The sequence below is a fragment of the Tamandua tetradactyla genome, chromosome 11, assembly GCF_023851605.1.
Source record: "Tamandua tetradactyla isolate mTamTet1 chromosome 11, mTamTet1.pri, whole genome shotgun sequence".
Lineage (NCBI taxonomy): Eukaryota > Metazoa > Chordata > Mammalia > Pilosa > Myrmecophagidae > Tamandua > Tamandua tetradactyla.
The window spans coordinates 92,951,941-92,962,305 of NC_135337.1; the positions used below are offsets into that span (position 1 = coordinate 92,951,941).

The 10,365-nt window shown below is 37.4% G+C and overlaps 1 pseudogene; it reads left to right on the top strand.

Moving 5' to 3' along the window:
• The first annotated feature begins 9,600 nt into the window (after positions 1-9,600).
• Positions 9,601-10,365, top strand: LOC143649254 (olfactory receptor 7A10-like; annotated as a pseudogene).

Genomic DNA, 10,365 nt, shown 5'->3' on the forward strand with positions numbered 1-10,365 from the left:
TGTATAGAAATGCTACAGATTTTTGAATGTTGATCTTGTAACCTGCTACTTTGCTGTACTCATTTATTAGCTCTAGTAGTTTTGTTGTGGATTTTTCCGGGTTTTCGACATATAGTATCATATTGTCTGCAAACAGTGATAGTTTTACTTCTACCTTTCCAATTTTGATTCCTTGTATTTCTTTTTCTTGTCTAATTGCTCTGGCTAGAACCTCCAATACAATGTTGAATAATAGTGGTGATAGTGGACATCCTTCTCTTGTTCCTGATCTTAGGGGGAAAGTTTTCAATTTTTCCCCATTGAGGATGATATTAGCTGTGGGTTTTTCATATATTCCCTCTATCATTTTAAGGAAGTTCCCTTGTATTCCTATCTTTTGAAGTGTTTTCAACAGGAAAGGATGTTAAATCTTGTCAAATGCCTTCTCTGCATCAATTCAGATGATCATGTGATTTTTCTGCTTTGATTTGTTGATATGGTGTATTACATTAATTGATTTTCTTATGTTGAACCATCCTTGCATACCTGGGATGAATCCTACTTGGTCATGATGTATAATTCTTTTAATGTGTTGTTGGATACGATTTGCTAGAATTTTATTGAGGATTTTTGCATCTATATTCATTAGAGTGATTGGCCTGTAGTTTTCTTTTTTTGTAATATCTTTGCCTGGTTTTGGTATGAGGGTGATGTTGGCTTCATAGAATGAATTAGGTAGTTTTCCCTCCGCTTCGATTTTTTTGAAGAGTTTGAGGAGAGTTGGTACTAATTCTTTCTGGAATGTTTGATAGAATTCAGATGTGAAGCCGTCTGGTCCTGGACTTTTCTTTTTAGGAAGCTTTTGAATGACTAATTCAATTTCTTTACTTGTGATTGGTTTGTTGAGGTCATCTATGTCTTCTTGAGTCAAAGTTGGTTGTTCATGTCTTTCCAGGAACCCGTCCATTTCATCTAAATTGTTGTATTTATTAGTGTAAAGTTGTTCATAGTATCCTGTTATTACCTCCTTTATTTCTGTGAGGTCAGTAGTTATGTCTCCTCTTCCATTTCTGATCTTATTTATTTGCATCCTCTCTCTTCTTCTTTTTGTCAATCTTGCTAAGGGCCCATCAATCTTATTGATTTTCTCATAGAACCAACTTCTGGTCTTATTGATTTTCTCTATTGTTTTCATGTTTTCAATTTCATTTATTTCTGTCTAATCTTTGTTATTTCTTTCCTTTTGCTTGCTTTGGGATTAGTTTGCTGTTCTTTCTCCAGCTCTTCCAAGTGGACAGTTAATTCCTGCATTTTTGCCTTTTCTTCTTTTCTGATATAGGCATTTAGGGCAATAAATTTCCCTCTTAGCACTGCCTTTGCTGCGTCACATAAGTTTTGAAATGTTGTGTTTTCATTTTCATTCGCCTCGAGGTATTTGCTAATTTCTCTAGCAATTTCTTCTTTGACCCAGTCGTTGTTTAAGAGTGTGTTGTTGAGCCTCCACATATTTGTGAATTTTCTGGCACTCCGCCTATTATTGATTTCCAACTTCATTCCTTCATGATCCGAGAAAGTGTTGTGTATGATTTCAATTTTTTAAATTTGTTAAGACCTGCTTTGTGACCCATCATATGGTCTATCTTTGAAAATGATCCATGAGCACTTGAGAAAAAGGTGTATCCTGCTGATGTGGGATGTAATGTCCTATAAATGTCTGTTAAGTCTAGCTCATTTATTGTAATATTCAGATTCTCTATTTCTTTATTGATCCTCTGTCTAGATGTTCTGTCCATTGATGAGAGTGGTGAATTGAAGTCTCCAACTATTATGGTATATGAGTTTATTTCCCTTTTCAGTGTTTGCAGTGTATTCCTCACGTATTTTGTGGCATTCTGGTTCGGTGCATAAATATTTATGATTGTTATGTCTTCTTGTTTAATTGTTCCTTTTATTAGTAGATAGTGTCCTTCTTTGTCTCTTTTAACTGTTTTACATTTGAAGTCTAACTTGTTGGATATTAGTATAGCCACTCCTGCTATTTTCTGGTTGTTATTTGCATGAAATATCTTTTCCCAACCTTTCACTTTCAACCTATGTTTATCTTTGGGTCTAAGATGTGTTTCCTGTAGACAGCATATAGAAGGATCCTGTTTTTTAATCCATTCTGCCAGTCTATGTCTTTTGATTGGGGAATTCAGTCCATTAACATTTAGTGTTATTACTGTTTGGATAATATTTTCCTCTAACATTTTGCCTTTTGTATTATATATATCATATCTGACTTTCCTTCTTTCTACATGCTTCTCCATACCTCTCTCTTCTGTCTTTTTGTATCTGACTCTAGTGCTCCCTTTAGTATTTCTTGCAGAGCTGGTCTCTTGGTCACAAATTCTCTCAGTGACTTTTTGTCTGAGAATGTTTTAATTTCTCCCTCATTTTTGAAGGACAATTTTGCTGGATATAGGAGTCTTGGTTGGCAGTTTTTCTCTTTTAGTAATTTAAATATATCATCCCACTGTCTTCTAGCTTCCATGGTTTCTGCTGAGAAATCTACACATAGTCGTATTGGGTTTCCCTTGCATGTGATGGATTGTTTTTCTCTTGCTGCTTTCAAGATCCTCTCTTTCTCTTTGACCTCTGACATTCTAACTAGTAAGTGTCTTGGAGAATGCCTATTTAGGTCTAATCTCTTTGGGGTGCACTACACTTCTTGAATCTGTAATTTTAGGTCTTTCATAAGAGTTGGGAAATTTTCAGTGATAATTTCTTCCATTAGTTTTTCTCCTCCTTTTCCCTTCTCTTCTCCTTCTGGAACACCCACAACACATATATTTGTGCGGTTCATATTGTCCTTGAGTTCCGTGATACCCTGTTCAAATTTTTCCATTGTTTTCCTGATAGTTTCTGTTTGTTTTTGAAATTCAGATGTTCCATCCTCCAAATCATTAATTCTATCTTCTGTCTGTTTAAATCTATCATTGTAGGTATCCATTGTTTTTTCCATCTTTTCTACTTTATCCTTCACTTCCATAAGTTCTGTGATTTGTTTTTTTAGCTTTTCTATTTCTTCTTTTCGTTCAGCCCATGTCTTCTTCATGTCCTCCCTCAATTTCTCGATTTCCTTTTTGAAGAGATTTTCCATTTCTGTTCGTATATTCAGCATTAGTTGTCTCAGCTCTTGTATCTCATTTGAACTATTGGTTTGTTCCTTTGACTGGGCCATATTCTCAATCTTCTGAGCATGGACCCTTATCTTCTGCTGCTGCCATCTGGGCATTTAATCAGATTTCCCTGGGTGTCGGACCCAACAAGGTTGTAAGATTTTTCTGTGAAATCTCTGGGTTCTGTTTTTCTTATCCTGCCCAGTAGGTGGCGCTCGTGGCACACGTTTTTCTCACATGTTTGGCAGGGATCCCCCCAGTCACCGTTCTCCGTGGCCTGGGGATTTCCAATCCAATTCTCTCAGTTGGTTCGGGAGGCAACACGTGGTGGGGGCATCAGCCACCGCCGCTTGAGGGGACCCTGTGGCTCCTTTATTAATTTCCCTATTGGTGCCAGCCACAGCGGGCCCAGGGAATTCGCTACCGGACCAGAAAGCTGCCCGCGGGGGAGGGGCGTTGGTCGCAGGCCACCGCAGCCTGGGGAATTCATCACCGGGCCAGAAAGCCGCCCACGGGGGAGGGCCACTGCAGCTTGTGTAGCCCTCTGATCCGAGACTCATAGCTGGACCAGGAAGCCACCCGCAAAAGAGGGGCGCTGGCTGCCGCAGCTTGGGAAACTTGCCTCTCCGAGACTCTCAGCTGGCCTGGGAAGGAGGGAGGGAGGAGCTCCAGCCCCCACAGCTGCCGCTGCTCGGGGGGTCGCGCACCGCTCAGGGATCTCACCACAGCCGAGTCTCGCAGTCAGACTAGCCACTTCAGACTGGGGTACGCTATGTGTCCATTCCCTCCCGTGGCCCTGGGAGCTGTTCTGCACTGTTTCTGTTCACCTAGTAGTTTCTCTCAACTTTTTCTTTTGAATGTGAAATTTTCCAGTAGAGTTGTTGGGAGATCATTCTTTCTGAATTAACTGGCACTGCTGCTCACACTTGGAACACTGCGTGTGCAATATAAAGAAGCTCATGGCATGCTGAATGGTGAAACCCAGGCAACAATGGCCAGTTGTCTCTCTCGAGGACAGCCTGGCCCACCTAGAAGCAATCACACCTCTGACATGTGAGAGCACCCAGGCAGTATCAGCAGAGCCTTTCCAGGTTGCTCACGCTATTTACACAATCCTCAGGTCCTGCAAAAACCAAAATAACTCAACACGATAGACTGTGCTGTGACAATAGGAGCATTATCTTAATTCATTTACTTTTACTAATGAAGGAAAATATTTAGCACATATTTGATATTGCAAAATACAACATAGATGAAAAAGTTATTGTAAATAAGAAAAAAGCATACTAAAAAAGTTAAAGAATTAAAGGATACGAATCAATAATTCCAACAGCAAAAATACAAATAACTTATAAATGACAAAGTATTCCAAATTCACTAAAAATCAACTGAGCGGAAATTTAATATCCTGGAAATATGATTTCCCAACAATCAATTTGACAAATTGCAAATGTACAGAGGTAGTGAGAATATATTAAAGCATGAAAACCATAAATTACCAATGGGGGATGGTTTGTTCAGTCAAGAACTTGATCTTTTGTTTGGTTTGCATCCATCAGTGATAGATAATTCCTTGTTTAGGGATTATCCTTCTAGAAGTAGGAATTTAATTAAAAAAGTATCATGAATCCTTTGAGGTTTAACTTTTATTATCATGCTTGACTCAGATGAATATAACATGATGCTTCAGGGAGTTGTCTTACTTTAGACAGCGTGGGTTTTAACCTTCTTATTGCTTGTTCAACAATTCTTGGAGCTAGTTATAGTTAGTTAATTTCTATAGGTTCTCCTTTCCTGCTTTGTAACAAAAGAAAAATAATATAACAATATCAGAGCTACACAAATTAAATGAATATATGTATAAAGAGTAAGTAGTGTTAACAATAATGAGTGCTGCCATTTTAATTTTTTTACAATGGGTATTGGCCTATCACCTTCCCATCACTTGAGAGTGACTCCCTTCTCTTTGAGCATCCTTTTCTATGGATTTAAGCTGTTATCATGGAAATTATGGGGACCACTGTGGTCTTACAGTTTTGGGGATGGTTTTATATTTCACCTACTAGCATGAATAAGTAGAAAAGATGTTTTGATAGTCCAGATACCTGAGTTATCATCACCAATGTATCAGTCAAGAGCTGTACAACCCTGAGTACATGACCTCAGGAGTCTGGGTCACAGTTTATGTATTTGGTGTTGCTGAGTGACAAAATACTACAAATTTTACAGCATAAAACAGTAGCCATTTATCTCACAGTTCTGCAAATCAGAAGACTGACAGAATTGACTGGATTCTCTGCTGAAGGGCTTACAAAGATGAAATCAATGTTTTGGTCAGACTGTGCTATCACTTGGAAGCTTCCAAGCTCATTCAAGATTTTGGTAGAATTCATTTCCTTGTTGCAACTTTAAGATTGAGGCATGTGTTTCCTTGCTGGCTGCCAGTAGGGACAGATCTCAGCTTCTACAGGATGCCAATATTCCTCAACATTAGTTCCCTCCATCCACAAGACAGAAATATTCTTTTGCAGTAAAGTTAGGATAAGTAAAAGAATTCAGGTAGTCTCCAGAAGTTAGAGGTGGCAAGTAAGTGGTTTTTGCTTGAACATCCAGAAGAACTAGGTCTGCAAATATTTTGACTTTAGCAAGTAAAACTAATTTTAGACTTCTTGTCTCCAGAGTTGAAAGAAAATAAAATTGTGAGTTTTGGTTTTAAGATACTCCAATTGTCAGGAGCTATTCTACTTAGCGGTACTAGGGAAAAATAAATTGTCACCAACATTTCTTTGGCCTGTTATGCTTCCTAAATTGGGGGTCCAGATAATTTCTGGGTTGCCTTAATATGGAAAGAGAGACTTCCAAGTTCTTCCGTTCACTCTGTCATCAGTTTCCCAAAGCAAACTTGTTCTTCTTCAGTGCTACCAAATAGTCTGTCATGAAGCACCATCACCTTTATTCTACCACCATTTGCCCCAGAAACCACCAAACCTCCCCTTATAATTTATGCTTATTTACAAAAGTGACAAAAGTTCCCTTATCTTGAGTTCTACCTTAGAGGTATTTCTTAATGAGATAACTCCCTTGCTCTCAAAAAGTAATTTCAGATGTAGGGTTTAAGATTATTCCTTCTTAAGATCATTTGTCTTGGCTTCCAAAAGTCCAGAGAATTTTAAAACTCTGAGTCATCAAGTATTTTCCTAGTTCTTCTAGTTTGGCTCATGTTCCATTTTCTCATGGTTTCTTTTAACAAATTTGTCTTTTGTCATTTTGTTTCTATGGACTCTTTCTTTGTGGTCTCCTCAACCCTGGCATTGTGATTTTCTATTATAATTGGATTTGTGTTCTATAAAGCTTTCAGACAAGAAATAAAGGACAATAGCTTGGGCTTCTTTAGTGACCAATCTGCTCCATCATCTATAATGGCCAGGAACACAGGACATAAAAGTTGCGGGTAATCACTCAGCATCATACATATAAGGGTGACTCAACAGCAGAGGATGATTCATTGAAACACTAATTAAGAATTGGAAATCTCCCAATGTTTATGGGAGCCTTTATCCCTGTCATCTCCGTGGTAACACCTTTCTCTTTTCTATACTCTTTTCTGCATTGTCACATCATTTTATTCTTTACGAGGAATGTTGTGGGTATAGAAAACAAACATGCATAAGATACCATCTTCCTGTATTTTCCACTATCTTGCATGAGTGTGGACATTTTCTTCCAAATGATGATAGCACAATTTTATAATGATATTATTACATAAATGCCATGGTTTAATTTAGCATTCATAGTTTGCAGACTGAGGTTCCATAGACTGGTTTTTTTCTAATTTTTATTCTGTTACCATAGGTACACTGTAACATTTCTTTTAATGGTTCAGATATGTATTTCAGTGTGTTAATTTCATTCAGTATGCTGTGCTAATATCAGCAGCATTGATTACCAAAACATTTACATTCTAAATAGAAGCTTTGGTAATTTTTTCAATTTTTTGAATCAGAAAAACTCTGGTTTAAAGAGCAATCATGTGTATAATAGAGAATTCTGTATACCATCCAATCAAACTGCAACTGCAATGGTTCAGAACAATTGTATCAATTGATTATAGCACATTTTTATTGTGCTACAAATTAAAGCCCGTGCTTTAATGTACAGTGTGCTGTTTAGTATAGTTCCATGGATTTTGTTAAAAAAATTTATTCAGTTACCATATTCAGAATCTAACATTTCCTTCTTTAGTTACATTCAGGTAAAAAAAAATCAGTCCTACTAATTATTTCACAATGTTATACTAAATCATCGTCATAATCCATTATATTTCCATTATTCCAAATATGAACCCATACATTTTAAGCTTTAACTTTCCCCTTCCTATGCCCCAACCATCCCCTAGTAATCTAGATTCTAGAGTCTGACTTTATGAATTTGCTTATTTTAACTGTTTCAAATCTGTGACCTCATACAATGTTTGTCATTTTGTTTCTGGCTTCCTTCACTCAGCATTGCATCTCACAGGTTCATCCGTGTTTTCACAAGACCTCATTCCTTTTTATGGCCGAGTAATAGTCCATTGTAAATATATACTACATTATATTTACCCAGGCATAAGCTGATGGATACTTGGGTTACTTCCATCTTTGGAAAATTTTGAATAATGTCACTAAGAAAGTTGGTGGGCAAACATCTCTTAGAGTCCATGCATTCAATTCTTTTGGGTATATACCAAGAGGTAGGATTGCTGGGTCATAGGGTAGTTCTTTACTTAAGTTTGTGAGGAACCACAAAACTGTCTTCCATAGTGTCTGCACTATTTTACATTTCATCCAGCAATGAAAGAGCGTTCCTGTATTTCCACATTCTCCCCAGGATTTGCAGTACTCTGATTTTAATTGCAGCCATTCTAACAGATGTGAAATGTTATCTCTTTTTGGTTTTGATTTGCATTTCCCTCATGGTTAAATATGAGCAGATCTTTAAATATTTATGGACATTTGTATATCCTCTTTGGAAAGATACATATTCAAGTCTTTGCCCCTATTTTAATTAGGTTGTTTCTAATTTGTTGTTAAGTTGAAAGATTTTTAAAATATATTCTGGATATTAATCTTTTTTCAGGTATGTGGTTTCCAAATATTTTCTCCCATTGTGTAAGTTGTTGTTTTACTTCTATGATAGATTCTTTGATGAGCAAAAGGTTTTATTTTTGATGAGTTTCCAGTTATCTATTTGTTCTTTTGTTGTTTATGCTTTGGATGTAAAATCTAAGAAAATATTTAATAGTTGTTTTGGTGGGAGGACTCAGTCCTGGATCTCTGTACCCTGCCCTTTTCCCTGGATTTTCCTCAAATTATTCTTCTCTTTGATTCTATAAAGTGTTTTTCTTTATACCTCTCCATGCCATCTGCAGATGATGAACACCCCTATGTTGATCCTAAAGTCCCTTAACTAGATGAAATCTCAGAATCACAAAACCAAATTCTCAGATTGCCAGGCTCAAGGATGGAGAAAGATGCTCACTGGACTACATTCTCTCATGTCCTCTCCTGACCATATTTACTTCACTAGTATATATGTGGCTGCAAATGCTCATCATAGTGCTGGTGCAGTGGATACCAGTTATTAGAGCAGGAAGTCATACTCTGGTAAATTATCCCAAAGTTGCCTATTTAAGTCCAGAGATCATACTTAAGTGCAGCTGATGAAAATCACAAGGAGGTAAATTTAAGATCATGGTGGCCTCACCCTTAATTGTAGTTAAATAGAATGTAAAAGGGAAATAAGGGAGCTTCTTATCACTGAAGACATCCACTGATGTTTGTCTCTCAAACTGTAATCTATGTATTAACCACTTGGCAACTCAGGAAATAGAGATACTGATTCAGGATGACCTGGAATTCTGTATTTCTAACAAGCTTCAAGGTGATGCTGATGGTGGTGGTTCATAGACAATACTTTAAGTTACAATAGTATAGGTGATTCTATCTCAGAGAAATTGGGTAAGGAATGTTGACTTTTATGAATAGGTTATGATTAGGAACTAGTTTGCTAACTGTGGTAGGGCAGAAAGAGAATGGCAGCTTTTTAAATCATCTGAATTTGTTCAGTTATATTGAACATTATCCATTGACAAAATGCAAGACTTTATTAATTTTCTTTGTAACATATTATATATATGTATTAGTTTATGTTAAGTGAAAAATATAATAAATAATAGTACTCTTGGATTATGATGCTCATTTTAAAATATTATACTTACATATTTCCTGACAGCCACATCAGTTACATGGAACCAGAAAACCAATCTCAGCTCTCAGAATTTTTCCTCCTTGGACTCTCAGACAAGGCAGAGCTGCAGCCCTTCCTCTTTGGACTGTTTCTGTCAATGTACCTGGTCACCTTCACTGGTAATCTGCTCATCATCATGGTCATAATCTCTTCCCTTCACATCCACACTCCCATGTACTTCTTTCTTGCTAATTTGTCTTTTTCTGACATCTGTTTCACTTCTACCACCATCCAAAAGATACCAGTGAACCTCTATACCTAGGACAAGACAATCGCCTATGAAGGCTGGCTCATGAAAATGTATTTCTTCATACTTTTTGCAGAGTTCGACATTTTTCTGCTCTCTAGAATGGCTTATGACCGCTTTGTGGCCATCTGCCGCCCCCTACAGTACATGATAATCTTGAACCCATGGCTGTGCAGCTTGCTGGTACTGGCATCCTGGATTATGGATGTACTGGACTCTCTGCTTCATGGTTTACTGGTATTGCGATTGTCTTTCTGTACTGAACTGGAGATTCCCCACTTCTTCTGTGAAGTCAACCACATTATACAACTTGCCTGTTCTGGCACACTCCTTAACACCATAGAGATGTATATTGCCACCGGGCTGATGGACATTATTCCTCTCATTGACATCCTATTTCCTTATTCTCAGATTGTATCCTCCACACTGAGAATTTCTTCAGCAAGGGGGAAGTATAAGGTATTTTCCACATGTGGGTTTCACCTCTCAGTAGTTTCTTTGTTCTATGGTACAGGTCTTGGGGTTTACCTCAGTTCTGCTGCTACCCAAACATCCAGGGCTAATGCAATAGCTTCAGTGATGTACACTTTTGTCACACCCATGCTGAATCCTTTTATCTGCAGTCTGAGGAAGAAGGACATAAACGAAGCCACGAAAAATCTTTTTTGTATTGTCAGTTTTAATGAATGA